This window comes from Pseudophryne corroboree, chromosome 7 (genome assembly GCF_028390025.1).
Source record: "Pseudophryne corroboree isolate aPseCor3 chromosome 7, aPseCor3.hap2, whole genome shotgun sequence".
NCBI classification, from domain to species: Eukaryota; Metazoa; Chordata; class Amphibia; order Anura; family Myobatrachidae; genus Pseudophryne; species Pseudophryne corroboree.
In genome coordinates this window covers 498,157,901-498,180,241 of record NC_086450.1, presented here as the reverse complement: position 1 = coordinate 498,180,241, position 22,341 = coordinate 498,157,901, and positions in this window count along the sequence as shown.

The following is a 22,341-nucleotide window of genomic DNA, read 5'->3' as shown; positions in this document are numbered from 1 at the left end:
TATTCTCCCTCTGTGGGTGTTGTAGATGGGTGTGGTATGTAAGGTCAATGGTAACTAGGTCGACAATGTTTAGGAGGAGCACTATTGGTCGACAGTCAGTAGGTCGACAGGGATGCTAGGTCGACAGGGTCTTTAGGTTGACGTCTAAGTCGATGGGTCAAAAGGTTGACATGGGTTTTTTATGGGGGGGGGGGGGGGGGTTTGTGTCGTTTTCTCCGTACGGTGACAGGGAACCCCAATTAGTGCACCGTGTCGGCACAGGTTACTATTCCCAATCGTAGTCCGCGTGAATCGTTAATTAGGAAAAAGTTTAAAAAAAAGAAATAAAAGGTGAAAACTCATGTCGACCTTTGACCTGTCGACCTAGAACATGTCGACCTAGAAACCCTGTCGACCTAGTTACTGTCGACCAATAGTGGCCAACCTAAACATTGTCAACCTACTTACTGTCGACCTAGAGACCGGATCCCGTCGTGGACACCCATACAGGTAGAAAAGCCTGTGGAGCCGGGATTTCCCTGCCTGTTGGGATTCTGGCATCACCATGGTAATCGCCAGGATCCCAACAGGCAGTCTCGTGATCGCCTCCCGTGCACATAGGATGCAGTGGGAGTGGGTCAATGCTCTGACGTGATGAGTAACGCGCTTAACATCACGTGCCCCCTCATGGAGCCAAAGTTTTATTAGTACAATTGTTTTTTATGAGCAATATTTTATTTGAGGATTGTTATTTGTTATTGGTACAATCATCTCTCCTTACACATGATTCTTCTTATCAACTATTTCCGTCCCCTTAGGATTTGAAACGTTAAAATTCACTTGGAATTCAAATGGATGTAGTTCTATGAGGTGTTTATGCGGCGACAGGTATATATCACAAATGTTTTTTATCTAGTAGCGTATACTGTACTTTAAACATGGGGTTTTTAATAAACTTTACCTTATGTGAATGTACGCTTTGTATTGCTGACGTGCTTCGCGGTTTCCAATGCAAGACACAAGGTATTAAAAATTGATGTCAGGTTCTTTTTAGCAACACTGCTCTCTAATATTTTTTAGACATTCTGGGCCTAAGGGGGACATTTACTAAGCAGTGATAAGAATGGAGAAGTGAGCAAGTTGCCCCATCAACCAATCAGCGGCTCTGTATAATTTTATAGTATGCAAATTATAGATGTCACTCAGTGCTGATTGGTTGCCATGGGCAACTTCTCCACTGGCTCACTTCTCCGCTCTTATCACTGCTTAGTAAATATCCCCCTAAGTCTGACTGGGAAGTGCGCTCGCAGCTGCTGGGGAGCTACTTGGCAGGTGCAAAAGCATTACCGCCGTGCAATGCTTTCGTACCAGTGCGGGGAGGGGGGGGGGGGGGGCGGGGCTGACGTGCGGGGGGGAACTAGCCCTGTGCTGGGCGTCCCCCCGCATGTCAGAGTAACTGATCGTAGATGTGCTAAATTTATCACATCTAATTAAAAAAGGAAACACCTGAAGGTGATGCAAATTGCCAGAAGACAGGGATTAAATCACTGAACAGACCCAGAACTTTTACTCTGCCTCTTGAAAAGGACGGGACCCCTGGAGACAGTGGTGTTTGCACATGACACTGGTTTATCTATTACCATCACAGGGCTCCTATATTGCTGCGCTCGCTGTATAACATCCAGCGACACACCGAGCACCCGCTGAGTGGCGTTGTCCCTGCTTGCTCTCACTCTCACTATTAGTGAATTGTGGAACAGAGGAATAGCTAATACAGCACACCAGCACGGAGCAACACGAGCTTAGAGCCATCTACTCCAGTGAGGTGCGGTGAGGTCAATGGCTGGGGAGGCACTGGCTTTTCCAGTACATCCCCAGTTACACAAGAACACAAACCTCAGCTCACTTTTTAGGAAAAGCAGATACATTAGAGTACATGGGGGGTGGCCTGGTACTGAAGCCATTGTGTAAATACTGTGATTTACAGGACAGATCCCAAGGTACCCAGACAGCAGCCAAAACTACTGGCACTCTGAGCGCGATCCCATAGCCCTCACTCACACTCCTGCAGTGCGTCCCTTGTGACCCCCAACCTATGGCCATCACACACACTCCACTCAGTGTGGCCCTTGTGACCCCCGACCTGTGGCCCTCTCACGCTACCTGCACTCAGCACATGCATCTCTCTCCCCGTCGCTCCTTAACAGCCACCGGGATCTGCGCTCCTCCTGAGCCCTTAGCCTCGATCGCAGCTGGACCCGTGCTCTCTGCATTCTCCCAGTCCAGTCATCGGATGCGCCTCTTCATCCGGTGACTCTCTGTCTGCTCTCTCTCCTACTGGCCCTGAATCACTCACCCTCCAGTGGGCAGCTGATTGCGCTGTCTGTCCGCCTTCAGCTCTCAAGCTGATCTTTCCTCTCCTTCCTGCGATCCATGCTTTGGGGAGGAGGAGTCAGCAGTGTCGTGCTGTCCCGCACTCTTCCACCGCAGTTTGCTTTGATTGGACATCAGTGGATCCGCTGTCCAATCAAACGTGCCTCGCTAGCAGGGGAGTGCTTTCCATGCCAGCGAGCCACTTGTATAAGTGCCGCTTTCACTGTTTTTTGAATGGTCTTTTACAGCCCAGTACTTGGCCCCGCCCCCGGCTTTATCCCCGTTGCCACTCTCTACGGGAAGCACTTGCTATAAGTGTCTCCCAAACTAGTTTAATAAACTAAAATAATTAAAATAATATAAAGAGGATACAGATGACACAGAATATGTGTCATAAATATACTCTTTGTATTATTTTAGCCACTAATGACAGGGGACGCCCTGCCTCCTACCTCCCGTGCCTCCACTGACTGCACGTTCCTGATCTACTCGGGATATCACGTTGTGCATTTAAGCACACTATCAACAGATTACCGCCCCACACGCTACAGAATGGAATTATTAATCTGGGGAAACTAAGAACCAGCTGTGTGGATCTAGCGTTGAGACTGACTGATTACAAACGGAGAGTTTGCTCTTTCTACCATCTACATCGGTAATTATTTATTAATTTATTTATTGAGCACCTCCCCAGTGTCCGACTTAAAATAACTCTTGTTACACACCACTGTCTTATATGAACGCCAGAACTGACCTCCCTGATACGCATAGTAATTGCTTATATGAGTATAAGGGTCACCTTTCCACTAAATTAATTATCTGTTGGCTATTGCTATATGCGATTCCACATATGTGTCTTTTAGTCTAAATGTAATTTTGTTATTTATGCTATTTCATAAATTGTGTTTTAATGAACAATTGTCTATGCAGTATTGACTGCTGCCTAGTAAACCTTTTTTTCTTGTGTACAATGGGCCTAATTCAGAGTTGATCGCAGCAGCAAATTTGTCAGCAGTTGGGCAAAACCATGGGGGGGTCATCCCGAGTTGATCACTAGCTGCCGTTGTTCGCAGCGCAGCGATGAGGCTAAATAACAGCACTTCTGCGCATGCGTATGCTCCGCAATGTGCACACACGATGTACGGGTACAACGTCCATTGTGATTTTGCACAGGATCTAGCAAGGTTTTCCTTCGCACTGGCGGCTGCAAGAAGATTGACAGGAAAGGGGCGTTTCTGGGTGTCAACTGACCGTTTACAGAGAGTGCTTAGAAAAACACAGGCGTGCCAGGGAAAACACAGGCGTGAACGGGGTGTGTGACGTCAAAAGCCAACCCACCAATGTTAGAATCAACGCACAGGAAGAGTAAGTACAAGGCTGGTCTTGTTTTGCACAAAAAGGTTTTGCAGGCGCTCTGCTGCACAAGTGTTCACACTTCTGCTAAGCGAAAATACACTTCCCGGTGGGTGGGGGAAATGCGTTTGCAGTGCTGCTCAAACTAGCTAGTGAGTGAACAACTCGGAATGACCCCCCATGTGCACAGCAGGTGGGGCAGATGTAACATGTGCAGAGAGAGTTAGATTAGGGTGGGGTGTGTTCAAACTGAAATTTAAATTGCAGTGTAAAAATAAAGCAGCCAGTATTTACCCTGCACAGAAACACCATAACCCACCCAAATCTAACTCTCTCTGCACATGTTACATCTGACCCACCTGCAGTGCACATAGGCCCTCATTCCGAGTTGTTCGCTCTGTATTTTTCATCGCATCGCAGTGAGAATCCGCTTAGTGCGCATGCGCAATGTTCGCACTGCGACTGCGCCAAGTAACTTTGCTATGAAGAAAGTAATTTTACTCACGGCTTTTTCATCGCTCCGGCGATCGTAATGTGATTGACAGGAAATGGGTGTTACTGGGCGGAAACACAGCGTTTTAGGGGCGTGTGGCTGAAAACGCTACAGTTTCCGGAAAAAACGCAGGAGTGGCCGGAGAAACGGTGGGAGTGCCTGGGCGAACGCTGGGTGTGTTTGTGACGTCAACCAGGAACGAAAAGCACTGAACTGATCGCAGATGCCGAGTAAGTCTGAAGCTACTCTAAAACTGCTACGAGGTTTGTAATCGCAATATTGCGAATACATCGGTCGCAATTTTAAGAAGCTAAGATACACTCCCAGTAGGCGGAGGCTTAGCGTGTGTAACTCTGCTACATTCGCCTTGCGAGCGAACAACTCGGAATGAGGGCCATAGTTTTGCCCAACTGCTAACAAATTTGCTGCTGCGATCAACTCTGAGTTACCCCCTATATTCAGAAGAGGCTGGCTACCTCTTCCACCTACACAGTGCCAACAAAACTTATTTCTGCTTCTGTTACCAATATTAAGTAATTCTTCACTAACAGGGATCAGTGACCTTCCCGAGGGGTTAGTGACCTGGTGGAAAATAAGAATTTACTCACCGGTAAATCTATTTCTCGTAGTCCGTAGTGGATGCTGGGTACTCTGTAAGGACCATGGGGAATAGACGGGCTCCGCAGGAGACTGGGCACTCTTAAAAGAAAGATTAGGTACTACATCTGGTGTGCACTGGCTCCTCCCTCTATGCCCCTCCTCCAGACCTCAGTTAGGGAAACTGTGCCCGGAAGAGCTGACATTACTAGGAAAGGATTTGGAATCTAGGGTAAGACTCATACCAGCCACACCAATCACACCGTACAACTTGTGATAACTATACCCAGTTAACAGCATGAACAACAACTGAGCCTCTTTCAACTGATGGCTCATAACAATAACCCTTTAGTTAAGCAATAACTATATACATGTATTGCAGATAGTCCGCATGTGGGACGGGCTCCCAGCATCCACTACGGACTACGAGAAATAGAATTACCGGTGAGTAAATTCTTATTTTCTCTGACGTCCTAGTGGATGCTGGGTACTCCGTAAGGACCATGGGGATTATACCAAAGCTCCCAAACGGACGGGAGAGTGCGGATGACTCTGCAGCACCGAATGAGCAAACTCAAGGTCCTCCTCAGCCAGGGTATCAAACTTGTAGAATTTTGCAAAAGTGTTTGAACCCAAGTAGCAGCTGGGCAAAGTTGTAAAGCCGAGACCCCTCGGGCAGCCGCCCAAGAAGAGCCCACCTTCCTTGTGGAATGGGCTTTTACAGATTTAGGATGCGGCAGTCCAGCCGCGGAATGTGCAAGTTGAATCGTGCTACAGATCCAGCGAGCAATTGTCTGCTTTGAAGCAGGAGCACCCAGCTTGTTGGGTGCATGCAGGATAAATAGCGAGTCAGTCTTTCTGACTCTAGCTGTCCTGGAAATATAGATTTTCAGGGCCCGGACTACGTCCAGCAACTTGGAATCCTCCAAGTCCCGAGTAGCCGCAGGCACCACAATAGGTTGGTTCAAATGAAAAGCTGATACCACCTTTGGGAGAAATTGGGGACGAGTCCTCAATTCTGCCCTGTCCATATGGAAAATCAGATATGGGCTTTTACACGATAAAGCCGCCAATTCTGACACTCGCCTAGCCGAAGCTAAGGCCAACAGCATGACCACCTTCCACGTGAGATGTTTTAACTCCATGGTCTTAAGTGGTTCAAACCAATGTGATTTCAGGAAATCCAACAAAACGTTGAGATCCCAAGGTGCCACGAGGCACAAAAGGGGGCTGAATATGCAGCACTCCCTTAACAAACGTCTGAACTTCAGGCAGTGAAGCCAGTTCTTTTTGAAAGAAAATAGACAGGGCCGAAATCTGGACTTTGATGGAACCCAATTTTAGGCCTGACTGTAGGAAGTGCAGAAATCGACCCAGCTGGAATTCTTCCGTTGGGGCCATTATGGCCTCACACCAAGCAACATATTTTCGCCATATGCGGTGATAATGTTTCGTTGTCACATCCTTCCTAGCCTTCATCAGCGTAGGAATGACTTCATCTGGAATGCCCTTCTACGTTAGGATCCGGCGTTCAACCGCCATGCCGTCAAACGCAGCCGCTGTAAGTCTTGGAACAGACAGGGCACCTGCTGTAGCAGGTCCTGTCGGAGCGGCAGAGGCCATGGGTCCTCTGACATCATCTCTCGTAGTTCTGGGTACCAAGATCTTCTTGGCCAATCCGGAACGATGAGTATAGTTCTTACTCCTCTTTTTCTCACTATCCTCAGTACCTTGGGTATGAGAGGAAGAGGAGGGAACACATATAAACCGACTGGTATACCCACGGTGTCACTAGCGCGTCCACAGCTATCGCCTGAGGGTCCCTTGACCTGGCGCAATATCTTTTTAGCTTTTTGTTGAGGCGGGACGCCATCATGTCCACCTGTGGCCGTTCCCAACGGTTTACAATCAGCTTGAAGACTTCTGGATGAAGTCCTCACTCTCCCGGGTTGAGGTCGTGCCTGCTGAGAAAGTCTGCTTCCCAGTTGTCCACTCCCGAATGAACAGAGCCGGCCCTAACCAATATGATGCCCTAGGCAAGATTTTTGCTGGTGCCCCCTAGCACCACCGCTAGTTCCGCCTCTGACCCTGCACCCCTTTCCCAGCACCATCACCCCTCACCCATAGCAGTCCTTTTTTTTTTGTTTTCCTACCCCCTGTAATTTAAATAAGAACAGTGTGCACATTTGGCCTTACACATATGCCGCACATTATTAGTGCCCTTATACACATAATGACACACATAGTGCCCCTTACACATATGTTACACATTATTAATGCCCTTATACACATAATGACACATGTAGTTCCCATGTGTCATTATGCCCTTATACACTGGCAGCTCGTCGGGTGCCTATTTTTTATGAAAATGCATCTTTTTTGCATTGCTATGTGGCTAGGATACACAAGCAGCTTCTGCTGATTAAAATTATATGTGGCATGCCTATATACTGTGTGCGACTGTGGCTGTATCTGCATACGAAATGCTACACACAGAATATAGGCATGCCGCATATCATTTTAATCAGCAGAAGCTGCTGATGCCCCTAGGCATACCAGATGCCCTAGGCAATTGCCTAGTTTGCCTATACCTAGGGCTGGCCCTGCGAATGAACACTGCTGACAGTGCTAGCACGTGATTCTCCGCCCATCAAAGAATCTTTGTGGCTTCTGCCATCGCCATCCTGCTTCTTGTGCCGCCCTGTCGGTTTACATGGGCGACCGCCGTGATGTTGTCTGACTGAATCAGCACCGGTTGGTTTTGAAGCAGGGGTTCTGCTTGACTCAGGGCATTGTAAATGGACCTTAGTTCCAGAATATTTATGTGTAGGGAAGTTTCCTGACTCGACCATTGTCCTTGGAAGGTTCTTCCCCGAGTGACTGCACCCCAACCTCGGAGGCTTGCATCCGTGGTCACCAGGACCCAGTCCTGTATGCCGAATCTGCGGCCTTCGAGAAGATGAGCACTCTGCAGCAACCACAGCAGAGACACCCTGGCCCTCGGGGACAGGGTGATCAACCGATGCATCTAAAGATGCGATCCGGACCACTTGTCCAATAGATCCTACTGGAAGATCCTTGCATGGAATCTGCCGAAGGGGATTGCTTCGTAAGAAGCTACCATCTTTCCCAGGACTCGCGTGCAGTGATGCACCGACACCTGTTTTGGTTTCAGGAGGTCCCTGACCAGAGATGATAATTCCTGGGCCTTCTCCTCCGGGAGAAACACCTGTTCTGTGTCCAGAATCATGCCCAAGAACAGCAGACGCGTCGCAGGACTTTGGAATATTCAGAATCCAGCCGTGCTGATGCAACACTTCCTGAGATAGTGCTACGCTGACTAGCAACAGCTCTTTGGACCTCGCCTTTATCAGGAGGTCGTCCAAGTATGGGATAATTATAACTCCCTTCTTTCGGAGGAGTATCATCATTTCGGCCATTACCTTGGTAAATACCCTCGGTGCCGTGGACAGACCAAACGGCAACTTCTGGAATTGGTAATGACAGTCCTGTACCACAAACCTGAGGTACTCCTGGTGAGGTGGGTAAATGGGGACATGTAGGTAAGCATCCTTGATGTCCAGCGACACCATAAAATCCCCCTCTTCCAGGCCTGCAATAACCGCCCTGAGCGATTCCATCTTGAACTTCCTTAAATAAGTGTTCAAGGATTTTAAATTTAGGATGGGTCACACCGAACCGTCTGGTTTCGGTACCACAAACATTCTGGAATAGTAACCCCGCCCCTGGCAAGGCAGATTTGAGGTAAATGCGAGGGGGAGTGGCCTCGAACTCCAGCTTGTATCCCTGAGATACCACTTGCAGAACCCAGAGATCCACCTGTGAGCGAACCCACTGGTCGCTGAAGTTCCGGAGATGCGCCCCCACCGCCCTTGGCTCCGCCCGTAGAGCCCCAGCATCATGCGGTGGACTTAGAGGAAGCAGGGGAGGATTTTTGTTCCTGGGAACTGGCTGTCTGGTGCAGCTTTTTCCCTCTCCCCTTGCCTCTGGGCAGAAAGGAAGCGCCTCTGATCCGCTTGCCTTTCTGAGGCCGAAAGGACTGTACCTGATAATACGGTGCTTTCTTAGGCTGTGAGGAAACCTGAGGTAAAAATGTCGACTTCCCAGCTGTTGCTGTGGATATGAGGTCCGAGAGACCATCCCCAAACAATTCCTCACCCTTATAAGGCAGAACCTCCATGTGCCTTTTAGAATCAGCATCACCTGTCCACTGCCGAGTCCATAACACTCTCCTGGCAGAAATGGACATTGCATTAATTCTAGATGCCAGCTGGCAAATATCCCTCTGTGCATCCCTCATATATAAGACGAGGTCTTTAATATGCTCTATGGTTAGCAAAATAGTATCCCTGTCGAGAGTATCAATATTATCTGACAGGGTATCAGACCAAGCTGCTGCAGCACTACACATCCATGCTGAGGCAATTGCAGGTCTCAGTATAGTACCTGAGTGTGTATATACAGACTTCAGGATGTCACAACTGAGGGCCTGAGCTGACGGGAGGCAGCCTCAGTTGTAGGGGCTGAGATGTAACGGAACCTGGGAGGTTGTATCAGACCCCTAGACATGTAAGTAACATGTAGAATAACTGCCCGAAGGCGTGACCACGACAACCAGGATAAAAGTCAATGATGTTTATTATGACAAACTCCGTAACACAGCAGCAGTAAAAGGAAACATAAAAGTCAACAGAGGATAAATACAATTCCTGGGTACTACAGGGTGGCAAGGGCCACAGGCACTGGTAGTGTGAGACAGTTCTTATAATCTTCTAGTTGGAAAGTCCTTACCAGGCCTGACTGTAGCAATGGAAAAAACCCAGGATCGTACCAGCCGGTGTTCCAGGAAAGGCTGGGCTGCTGAAGATAAAATGGCTGCTGTGGAAACTGGCTGGAACCAGACTGTTGTTGATACGGAGTGGATACTGGCTGGGACCAGTTAAATAATAAACGAACTTGAGAGCGATGAAATAATAATGAAGTTTGGAGTTTGAGAGCGGTGAAATAATAATACCGGTGGAGAGTGGTAAACTGCAGAAAGGACACCGGCCCTTTAAGAGAAGCTGTACACTGCTGGAAGCTGGGCTGGAAGCAGGTCATTGCTGTAGCTGGAAACAGGTGAGTCCAGAATGGATCGGAGAGTCAGGCTACACCGCAGATGGAATGCTGGTGCGGGTCTCTATAGCAGAAGTCTGGAGACAGGAGCTGGAACCTGGAAGACAACCACAGGAGAGAGACAAACTGGAACTAGGTTAGACAACCAAAGCACTGACGCCTTCCTTGCTCAGGCACAGCATATTTATACCTGCAGCAAGGAAGGGGTTGGCTAGGCAATTATGCAAATCAACAATGCAGACAGCAGATTGGTGGAAATGACCAGATGACAAAATCCAAGATGGCTGCGCCCATGCAGACACTTGGAGGGAAGTTTGGTTTGTAATCCATGTGAGAATTGAAACAGTAATGGCGACGCCGGCCACAGGAGACAGGAGACGCCAGACTGACAAGCGCACATTTAACCACGCGGGCACAGCGGAGGCCGCGTCTGATGAAATCACCACTCTGACATTCTGCATGTGGAAACTCAGGAACAGCGGGATCCGGTCCTGGAACGCTGAGCCAGCCTTAGGAGGCATCTGAAGGGTAAGTAATGGCGTCCAGATACCCGGATCGTGACACAGGATAGCTTCCTGCTTTCTATCTGCAGGCTCCTTTAAGGCGGCCGTATCCTGAGACGGCAGTGCCACCTTTTATGATAAGCGTGTGAGCGCCTTGTCCACCCTAGGGGATGTCTCCCAACGTGACCTGTTCTCTGGCGTTAAAGGGTACGCCATCAGTAACCTCTTAGAAATCACTAGTTTCCCCACGCTTCTTCACACACTTCATTCAACTCATCAGATGGGGGAAAAGTCACTGGCTGCTTTTTCTCCCCAAACATAATACCCTTCTTAATGGTACCCGGGTTAATGTCAGAAATATGCAACACATTTTTCATTGCCGTAATTATGCAACGGATTGCCCTTGTGGATTGTACATTTGTCTCATCCTCGTCTACACTGGAGTCAGACTCCGTGTCGACATCTGTGTCTGCCATCTGAGGTAGCGGGCGTTTTTGAGCCCCTGATGGCTTTTGAGATGCCTGGGCAGGCACGGGCTGAGAAGCCGGCTGTCCCACAGCTGTTACGTCATCGAGCCTTTTATGCAAGGAGTTGACACTGTTGGTTAAAACCTTCCACATATCCACCCACTCTGGTGTCGGCCCCGCACGGGGTGACATCACACTTATCGGCACCTGCTCCGCCTCCACATAAGCCTCCTCATCAAACATGTCGACACAGCCGTACCGACACACCGCACACACACAGGGAATGCTCTGACTGAGGACAGGACCCCACTAAGTCCTTAGGGGAGACAGAGAGAGAGTATGCCAGCACATCAGGGACGTGCAGTCAGGGGAGGCAGGGGAGGCAGTGCCTCCCCTGTCATTTATGATTAAAATAATACAAAGAATATACTTATGACACAGATTTTGTCATAAGTATATTTGTATTATTTTAATAATTTTTTTAAGTGTTTTGGAGGCACCGCTGTCAGTGCCTCCCGCTGTTAATGTAAAAGGGCCGTAAGCGGGGGGCGGGGCCAAGCTGCGGAGAGTAAAATCCCATTAAAAAAAGCTCTGTAAGCAGCACTAGTAGATGTACCTCTTTGACAGGGGCGTGCTTTCAGCCAATATGAAACCACGCCCCTGTCACTGTGGAGAAGGTGATTGGGTGCCGGTGAGCTGCTGCTGATTGGGCGCTGCTGAGTCTGTCTACCTCAGACTGACCTATTTTACATGGCACTGGTGTGGAGAGAGGTCACAGTGTGGTCTGGCATAGCAGCGGCTGTGGGTAATAATACTGACTCACCACCTCCAATGCTAGACAACAAACGTTTAGCCCGCGGTGAGTGTCAGAGATTCGGAGCGGGGGTGGGGGTGGGGGGGAGATAGCAGGAAATAGCAGTGGGAGCGGGGGAGGGGGGCAGCAGCCGCCGCCGCAGCACATAGTGACCACTGCTCCCTGCTTGTCTGTCCAGTCCAGTTGCAGACCTCGACAGGGGTAGTACCCAGGTGGGCAGTGGAGCTACATTGAAGTTACTGGTACCAGGATAGTCTGTTCTGCTACCAGGAAGGTATCCAACTGCTGTTACAAGCCCTCAAGGGTCCAGGGCAATGCAGATCACCCTCTCCCTGTCACCCACTAATGTCGCCCTCTCCTTAGCGTAACCCTCTCCCTGTCACCCACTACTGTCACCCTCTTCCTGTCATCACCCTCTCCCTGGCGTCACTCCCTATCACCCACTGCTGCCACCCTCTCCCTGGCATCATTCACTGTCATCCTGTCCCTGGCGTCACTCCCTATCACCCACAGCTGTCATCCTCTCTCTAGCATCACCCTCTCCCTGTCACCCACTGCTGGCTACTTTGTTGTCCAGGACTTCTATTAACTTAATAGAACCACACCCACGGTGCTATTAAGTTAATGGAAGCCCTGGACAACAAAATTGCATTAATGTTCTCCTCCCACTCCCTCTCCAGTCCCAAGCACTATTTTTTTTTTTTTCTATAAAAATGTACAATATATTAGCCGCCTGCTCATCACAACTTTAATGAGCAGGCAGGCTGCAGGCATTGGCAGCATCGGACTGAGATGCAAATTAGTGGTGGAGTGCCGGGGCAGCTGATGTGTGGGCGAGTTTGTAAGCCATTGGCGGTGGCGGGGGTAGCTGGCATTGGCTCAGCGGCGGTAGAGGTCATCGGCGGGATTCGGTGGACATTATGGCTGCATTGCCTCACCAGCCACTGACCTCACCGCACGCCACTGCAGCACACACCACAGCGCTATATATCACGGGGATTAACGCTTTTGTACTGAGTGATTTTTCCCAACAGCTGCTATTATAAACAATTTGCGCCTAAATTTATGTGCCCCCCCCTCTCTTTTTTACCCTTCTCGTAGTGTATACTGCAAGGGAGAGCCTGGGGAGCGTCCTTCCAGCGGAGCTGTGAAGAGAAAATGGCGCCGGTGTGCTGAGGAAGATAGCCCCGCCCCCTCCACGGCGGGCTTCTCCCGCTTTTTTAATAATGTTAATGGCGGGGGATTAGGCACATATACAGTGTTATACACTGTATTATGTGCAATTTTGCCAAAGGTATAGATATTGCAGCCCAGGGCGCCCCCCCTCCCCCCAGCGCCCTGCACCCACCAGTGCCCGGAGCGTGTGGTGTGCTGTGGGAGCAATGGCGCACAGCTGCAGTGCTGTGCGCTACCTTATTGAAGACTGGAGTCTTCAGCCGCCGATTTTCTCCTGTTCTTCCATCTTCTGGCTCTGCAAGGGGGACGGCGGCGCGGCTCCGGGAACGGACGATCGAGGTTGGGCCCTGTGTTCGATCCCTCTGGAGCTAAGCTGCAAGCACGTAGGTTTGCTTCTCTCCCCTCTGTCCCACGAAGCAGATCTCACTGAAAATAAAAAACCTAACAAAAACTTTATTTTCTAGGAAGCTCAGGAGAGCCCCTAGTGTGCATCCAGCTCTGGCCGGGCACAGATTCTAACTGAGGTCTGGAGGAGGGGCATAAAGGGAGGAGCCAGTGCACACCAGATGTAGTACCTAATCTTTCTTTTAAGAGTGCCCAGTCTCCTGCGGAGCCTGTCTATTCCCCATGGTCCTTACGGAGTACCCAGCATCCACTAGGACGTCAGAGAAAAAATAATTTGTTAATGCACTGGATCCTATAATAGTATGTTTCAATTAATGCTGAGTATTATTGAGTTTATTACAATATATAATATATTGCGGTAAGGCATGTGTCTAGCAGGGTCAGTAGGGATGGTCATCGACAGTTGATGATTCCTAATCATCGATGGTTTATGGCCGATGTTGAATGGTTTTGCCATCAATGGGAGAGAACCAGATGGTTTCCCTCCATCGATGTAACAGTATATACAATTTTTTTTTTGTTTTGATTTGCAAAGGGCCGGGACTTGGAGCATAGCTCTGCCCCTGACACCCGCAAAGCCCAGCCCCTGGGCTGTGATTGGCCCATGTCGAAGTCGTAAAAATATCATGCTACATGTTGCCATATATTCACCCCATGCGCTTGCCCGCTGCACATGCACATTTTCTCCCGTGCGTGCACATATTCGCAAGTTGCGTGCCGGCGCCTCCGCAACCATGCGCTCGAGCGTGTGGTATGTGCATTTACGGTAGAGTTTGTGTGCGTCTAGCGGGCGACTCAATCGTTAAATAATAAATCCAAATAGTATGTTTTATAGATAATGTTCCCCTTAATAATAACTGTAAGTTTGTTTATTGTAGCTGGTCCCTGAACAAAGGAATTCCTCTTTGCATGATACGAAGGGTCAGATAGGGTCTGAGCGGTGGTTCCTGGAACCTAACTAAAGAACATTTTAATAGGAACAATCCGGTGCTGGTTAGGTAAAGATTAATCGCTCCTGCGAATAGTTATGTCCATTAGTAATTTCTGGACATTTACTATATTTGCAGTTCATTATCCATGCGGCGGGAATTCTGAGATTCCCTCCCACCTGAGCAGTTTCACATAGTCACAGCCCACCTGTTTAAACCAACCTATGACCTTTTGTTATAATGCGAGGAGACATTCCTGTGTCCAATGAACAATAAGATTATAGGTCCCTTTGTAGTGTACTGTAAGCAGTGTATATAAGATCAGCCAGCCTGGCCCAGTTCAGTCTTCTCTCCACAACGGTTTTCATAATTGACTAACCCAGAGCTGGTAACCAGGACTGCGCTGCGAATAATTCCCCAGTGTGTAAGTACTCTCTGTGACCATTCTTAATCTCTGACTGTAATTGTGCCACGATCTCTCTCTCTCTCTTTGTATGTTATTGTTTGCGATTGTGCCGCTATTGTGTATTGATGTGTAGTTATTTCGTTAGATATTGATGTTAGCTTGTAGTGTATAAATTGTCAACTGTATTTCCCCTTTTAATATAACTTAATCCTGTTAGTAAAGGTGTTGGAACCTTAGTAAGGAATTGTGTGTTTATTACATTGCAGAGGGTATTCATAGCGACTTAATCGCTCAAACATCATTTACACTAACAAGGTTAAGCAGCGTTATATCGCTGCAGTATTTCATTTGTAAGGTTTACAATACAAACTCAATCATAGTGTGTTGCATACAAGGTTTACTGAGTGTCATCCCGTTAGCGTCTGCGCCGCTCGTGTTCCCCTCGGGGTCACAGCGTCCGCTACGCTAGTAGCGTATCATTACGGTAGTCGGCCGCCTATAGCGTGTTCGACACCAAGCGTAAAGCTGTGAGCGAGCGTGTCGCTCGTGCGTCTCGATCATGGCTGAGCGTCTGCTACGCTAAGTACGTACCCTTACGGTACCCCATACGCCAATTGCGTACTGAGTCTCCTACCTACATATAGTGAAAGTTAAAAGGTAATCAAATCAGCATTATCACCCACGGGTCATTCACAGAAAAAACAGGGATGACCATCGATGAGTGAAACCATTAATGGTCTCCCACAGCATCGTTGGTGAACATCGATGGCCTCTCACAGTTTTGCTATCAAGTGGCAAACATCGATGGAAAACACAAAACGATGCCGCCTCCTCCCTCAGTCCCAGCACAGCTCTTACTGTTTGCCAGCTAGATACAGCCACAGCCTACCTTCTCTGTTATGCCACCTACCACTCAAGACCCCCATGCAATTGTCCCCCTCTCCCGGCAGGAGATGAGTGAGATGGGGAAGGAGGGTGGGGGCGTAAGGCTGGAGAAACACAAGAAGGCATGAGGCTGGAGAGAAACAGAGGGGCATGAGGCTGAAGAGATACAGGAAGCATAAATATGTGAGACAAAGTGGAAGCATTAGGCTGGAGGGACACAGTAGAGACATGAGGCTGGAGAGACACAGGAATGCATGAGGCTAGAGAGACACAGGGGTGCATGAGGCTTGAGAGACACAGGGGTACATGAGGCTGGAGAGACACAGGGGTGCATGAGGCTAGAGAGACACAGGGGTGCATGAGGCTGGAGAGACACAGGGGTGCATGAGGCTGGAGAGACACAGTGGTGCATGAGGCTAGAGAGACACAGGGGTGCATGAGGCTGGAGAGACACAGGGGTGCATGAGGCTGGAGAGACACAAGGGTGAATGAGGCTAGAGAGACACAGGGGTGCATGAGGCTGGAGAGACACAGGGGTGCATGAGGCTGGAGAGACACAGGGGTGAATGAGGCTAGAGAGACACAGGGGTGCATGAGGCTGGAGAGACACAAGGGTGAATGAGGCTAGAGAGACACAGGGGTGCATGAGGCTGGAGAGACACAGGGGTGCATGAGGCTAGAGAGACACAGGGGTGCATGAGGCTAGAGAGACACAGGGGTGCATGAGGCTGGAGAGACACAGGGGTACATGAGGCTAGAGAGACACAGGGGTGCATGAGGCTGGAGAGACACAGGGGACATGAGGCTGGAGAGACACAGGGGACATGAGGCTGGAGAGACACAGGGGTGCATGAGGCTTGAGAGACACAGGGGACATGAGGCTGGAGAGACACAGGGGTGAATGAGGCTAGAGAGACACAGGGGTGCATGAGGCTGGAGAGACACAGGGGTGCATGAGGCTGGAGAGACACAAGGGTGCATGAGGCTAGAGAGACACAGGGGTGCATGAGGCTGGAGAGACACAGGGGACATGAGGCTAGAGGGACACAGGGGTGCTTGAGGCTGGAGAGACACGGGTGCATGAGGCTGGAGAGACACAGTAGAGGCATGAGGCTGGAGAGACACAGGGGTGCTTGAGGCTGGAGAGACACAGGGGTGCATGAGGCTGGAGAGACACAGGGGTTCATGAGGCTGGAGAGACACAGGGGTGCATGAGGCTGGAGAGACACAGGGGTGCATGAGGCTGGAGAGACACGGGGCATGAGGCTGGAGAGACACAGGGGGCATGAGGCTGGAGAGACACAGGGGTGTCAGGAATCCGCATTCTCCATTGCATCACTTCAAGTGAACAGGCGTCTCCTGGCTTCAGTCCTTTGTTTTCAGAGTATTCCTGTGAATTGGACCTGTGGAACTACAGGTCCCAGCAGTTCCAGTCTTCAGTCTCCTGCAGCCCACAGCTCACTGTGCTCCACCTAACCAGTTCTATCTTTTGGTAACCACTGGTTTCAGCCAGCAGCCTGGAGTACACAGTGATTCTAGTTAAACAGCATTAACTCCCGGTGCACTACTGATCCCAGCCAGCAACCAGCAGTGCATTGCATTAACTGTCTACAGAATTATTCTCTCGGTTAATCACCAGCTCCAGTTAACTCTCAGCTGATCTGGGCACCCAATCCTGGAGGGTGTGTTCTTACAGAGATTCATCCAATCATCACAGAGCAAGTGGTATAAACTCCAGTTCCTGGCTCATTTTCATCGCCTTGGACAACGAGTCATATTTGGTGTATCAAGTCTCCAGTGGGTCCCCGTGGTTCCTCATTATTTCATTCCATACATCATTCTGCATTTATCCTGCTTGCTCCAGACTCCAGCCACAGTTCAACAGCAGAAAGAGACTCTCCTCAGGTGTTATTCATTGCCTAATCTATGCACCTTGTTCGTGTTACCAGCATTCCATTCTGTGTATTGCATCCAGCACTTAACAAACATGCTGAGTTAGGACTGTCTCCTGCCTGGGCCTTGCTTGGCTAAAAGAACTTTTATGTTACAGAGACTGTGTGCTTCTTTCAAATACCAAAGTTCTGCTTGCATCAATCAGTTACCAGTGACCTTATACTTTTCAAACCCGTTTGCATTCAGTTATCAGGTTATCTTCATTCCTCATTTGTGTTATCAGAGACTTTATTTTGCTTTAAACCATTTGCATCCAGTTACCAAATGATTCTACATTTATGTTACCAGAGACTTTGTTTTGCTTGAAACCATTTGCATTCAGTCATCAAGTTATCTTCTATATTTGTGTTGTCAGAGACTTTTGATTATTACCTTGGATTCAGTTACTGCTTATTTCATTTGTTACTGCCGGTTCTAAGTGATCATCCACTGCTATATCATTTCTCTGTGACTTTTATGTTTAATAAATAGCGCATGTGCGCTGGACTCTATATGCAACCTCCACGTCTAATACGTCATTCCAACACTGACCCACTAGTGCCCCCTCCGGGAACAGACTAAATCGGAATCCTGACAACCTGACAAGGGGTGCATGAGGCTGGAGCGACACAGGGGTGCATGAGGCTGGAGCGACACAGGGGTGCATGAGGCTGGAGAGACACAGGGGTGCATGAGGCTGGAGAGTCACTGGGGTGCATGAGGCTGGAGAGGCACAGGGGTGCATGAGGCTGGAGAGGCACAGGGGTGCATGAGGCTGGAGAGGCACAGGGGTGCATGAGGCTGGAGAGGCACAGGGGTGCATGAGGCTGGAGAGACACAGGGGTGCATGAGGCTGGAGAGGCACAGGGGTGCATGAGGCTGGAGAGGCACAGGGGTGCATGAGGCTGGAGAGGCACAGGGGTGTCATGAGGCTGGAGAGACACAGTAGAGGCATGAGGCTGGAGAGACACAGTAGAGGCATGGGGCTGGAGAGACACAGTAGAGGCATGGGGCTGGAGAGACAGGGATGTCATAAGGCTGGAGAGACACAGGGATGTCATAAGGCTGGAGAGACACAGGGGTGTCATAAGGCTGGAGAGACACAGGGGTGCATGAGGCTGGAGATACACAGGGGTGCATGAGGCTGGAGAGACACAGTAGAGGCATGAGGCTGGAGAGACACAGGGGTGCATGAGGCTGGAGAGACACGGGGCATGAGGCTGGGGAGACACAGGGGACATGAGGCTGGAGAGACACAGGGGGCATGAGGCTGGAGAGACACAGGGGGCATGAGGCTGGAGAGACACAGGGGTGCATGAGGCTGGAGAGACACAGTAGAGGCATGAGGCTGGAGAGACACAGGGGTGCATGAGGCTGGAGAGACACAGGGGTGCATGAGGCTGGAGAGACACAGGGGTGCATGAGGCTGGAGATGCACAGGGTGTCATAAGGCTGGAGAGACACAGGGGTGCATGAGGCTGGAGAGACACAGTAGAGGCATGAGGCTGGAGAGACACAGTAGAGGCATGAGGCTGGAGAGACACAGGGGGCATGAGGCTGGAGAGACACAGTAGAGGCATGAGGCTGGAGAGACACAGTAGAGGCATGAGGCTGGAGAGACACAGGGGACATGAGGCTGGAGAGACACAGGGGACATGAGGCTAGAGAGACACAGGGGACATGAGGCTAGAGAGACACAGGGGACATGAGGCTAGAGAGACACAGGGGACATGAGGCTAGAGAGACACAGGGGACATGAGGCTAGAGAGACACAGGGGACATGAGGCTAGAGAGACACAGGGGACATGAGGCTAGAGAGACACAGGGGACATGAGGCTGGAGAGACACAGGGGTGCATGAGGCTGGAGAGACACGGGTGCATGAGGCTGGAGAGACACAGGGGTGCATGAGGCTGGAGAGACACAGGGGTGCATGAGGCTGGAGAGACACAGTAGAGGCATGAGGCTGGAGAGACACAGTAGAGGCATGAGGCTGGAGTTGCACAAGTTGTCATAAGGCTGCAGAGACACAGGGGTGCATGAGGCTGGAGAGACACAGTAGAGGCATGAGGCTGGAGAGACACAGGGGGCATGAGGCTGGAGAGACACAGGGGTGCATGAGGCTGGAGAGACACAGGGGTGCATGAGGCTGGAGAGACACAGTAGAGGCATGAGGCTGGAGAGACACAGGGGTGCTTGAGGCTGGAGAGGCACAGGGGTGCATGAGGCTGGAGAGACACAGGGGTGCATGAGGCTAGAGAGACACAGGGGTGCATGAGGCTAGAGAGACACAGGGGTGCATGAGGCTAGAGAGACACAGGGGTGCATGAGGCTAGAGAGACACAGGGGTGCATGAGGCTAGAGAGACACAGGGGACATGAGGCTGGAGAGACACAGGGGGCATGAGGCTGGAGAGACACAGGGGGCATAAGGCTGGAGAGACACAGGGGTGCATGAGGCTGGAGAGACACAGTAGAGGCATGAGGCTGGAGAGACACAGGGGGCATGAGGCTGGAGAGACACAGTAGAGGCATGAGGCTGGAGAGACACAGGGGACATGAGGCTAGAGAGACACAGGGGTGCATGAGGCTGGAGATGCACAGTGTGTCATGAGGCTGGAGAGACACAGGGGTGCATGAGGCTGGAGAGACACAGGGGTGCATGAGGCTGGAGAGACACAGGGTGTCATAAGGCTGGAGAGACACAGGGGTGCATGAGGCTGGAGAGACACAGGGGTGCATGAGGCTGGAGAGACACAGGGGGCATGAGGCTGGAGAGACACAGGGGGCATGAGGCTGGAGAGACACAGGGGTGCATGAGGCTGGAGAGACACAGGGGTGCATGAGGCTGGAGATGCACAGGGTGTCATAAGACTGGAGATGCACAGGGTGTCATGAAGCTGGAGAGACACAGGAGTGCATGAGGCTGGAGAGACACAGTAGAGGCATGAGGCTGGAGAGACACAGTAGAGGCATGAGGCTGGAGAGACACAGGGGTGCATGAGGCTGGAGAGACACAGGGGTGCATGAGGCTGGAGAGACACAGTAGAGGCATGAGGCTGGAGAGACACAGTAGAGGCATGAGGCTGGAGAGACACAGGGGTTCATGAGGCTGGAGAGACACAGGGGTGCATGAGGCTGGAGAGACACAGGGGTGCATGAGGCTGGAGAGACACGGGGCATGAGGCTGGAGAGACACAGGGGGCATGAGGCTGGAGAGACACAGGGGTGTCAGGAATCCGCATTCTCCATTGCATCACTTCAAGTGAACAGGCGTCTCCTGGCTTCAGTCCTTTGTTTTCAGAGTATTCCTGTGAATTGGACCTGTGGAACTACAGGTCCCAGCAGTTCCAGTCTTCAGTCTCCTGCAGCCCACAGCTCACTGTGCTCCACCTAACCAGTTCTATCTTTTGGTAACCACTGGTTTCAGCCAGCAGCCTGGAGTACACAGTGATTCTAGTTAAACAGCATTAACTCCCGGTGCACTACTGATCCCAGCCAGCAACCAGCAGTGCATTGCATTAACTGTCTACAGAATTATTCTCTCGGTTAATCACCAGCTCCAGTTAACTCTCAGCTGATCTGGGCACCCAATCCTGGAGGGTGTGTTCTTACAGAGATTCATCCAATCATCACAGAGCAAGTGGTATAAACTCCAGTTCCTGGCTCATTTTCATCGCCTTGGACAACGAGTCATATTTGGTGTATCAAGTCTCCAGTGGGTCCCCGTGGTTCCTCATTATTTCATTCCATACATCATTCTGCATTTATCCTGCTTGCTCCAGACTCCAGCCACAGTTCAACAGCAGAAAGAGACTCTCCTCAGGTGTTATTCATTGCCTAATCTATGCACCTTGTTCGTGTTACCAGCATTCCATTCTGTGTATTGCATCCAGCACTTAACAAACATGCTGAGTTAGGACTGTCTCCTGCCTGGGCCTTGCTTGGCTAAAAGAACTTTTATGTTACAGAGACTGTGTGCTTCTTTCAAATACCAAAGTTCTGCTTGCATCAATCAGTTACCAGTGACCTTATACTTTTCAAACCCGTTTGCATTCAGTTATCAGGTTATCTTCATTCCTCATTTGTGTTATCAGAGACTTTATTTTGCTTTAAACCATTTGCATCCAGTTACCAAATGATTCTACATTTATGTTACCAGAGACTTTGTTTTGCTTGAAACCATTTGCATTCAGTCATCAAGTTATCTTCTATATTTGTGTTGTCAGAGACTTTTGATTATTACCTTGGATTCAGTTACTGCTTATTTCATTTGTTACTGCCGGTTCTAAGTGATCATCCACTGCTATATCATTTCTCTGTGACTTTTATGTTTAATAAATAGCGCATGTGCGCTGGACTCTATATGCAACCTCCACGTCTAATACGTCATTCCAACACTGACCCACTAGTGCCCCCTCCGGGAACAGACTAAATCGGAATCCTGACAACCTGACAAGGGGTGCATGAGGCTGGAGCGACACAGGGGTGCATGAGGCTGGAGCGACACAGGGGTGCATGAGGCTGGAGCGACACAGGGGTGCATGAGGCTGGAGAGTCACTGGGGTGCATGAGGCTGGAGAGGCACAGGGGTGCATGAGGCTGGAGAGGCACAGGGGTGCATGAGGCTGGAGAGGCACAGGGGTGCATGAGGCTGGAGAGGCACAGGGGTGCATGAGGCTGGAGAGGCACAGGGGTGCATGAGGCTGGAGAGACACAGGGGTGCATGAGGCTGGAGTGACACAGGGGTGCATGAGGCTGGAGAGGCACAGGGGTGCATGAGGCTGGAGAGGCACAGGGGTGCATGAGGCTGGAGAGGCACAGGGGTGTCATGAGGCTGGAGAGACACAGTAGAGGCATGAGGCTGGAGAGACACAGTAGAGGCATGGGGCTGG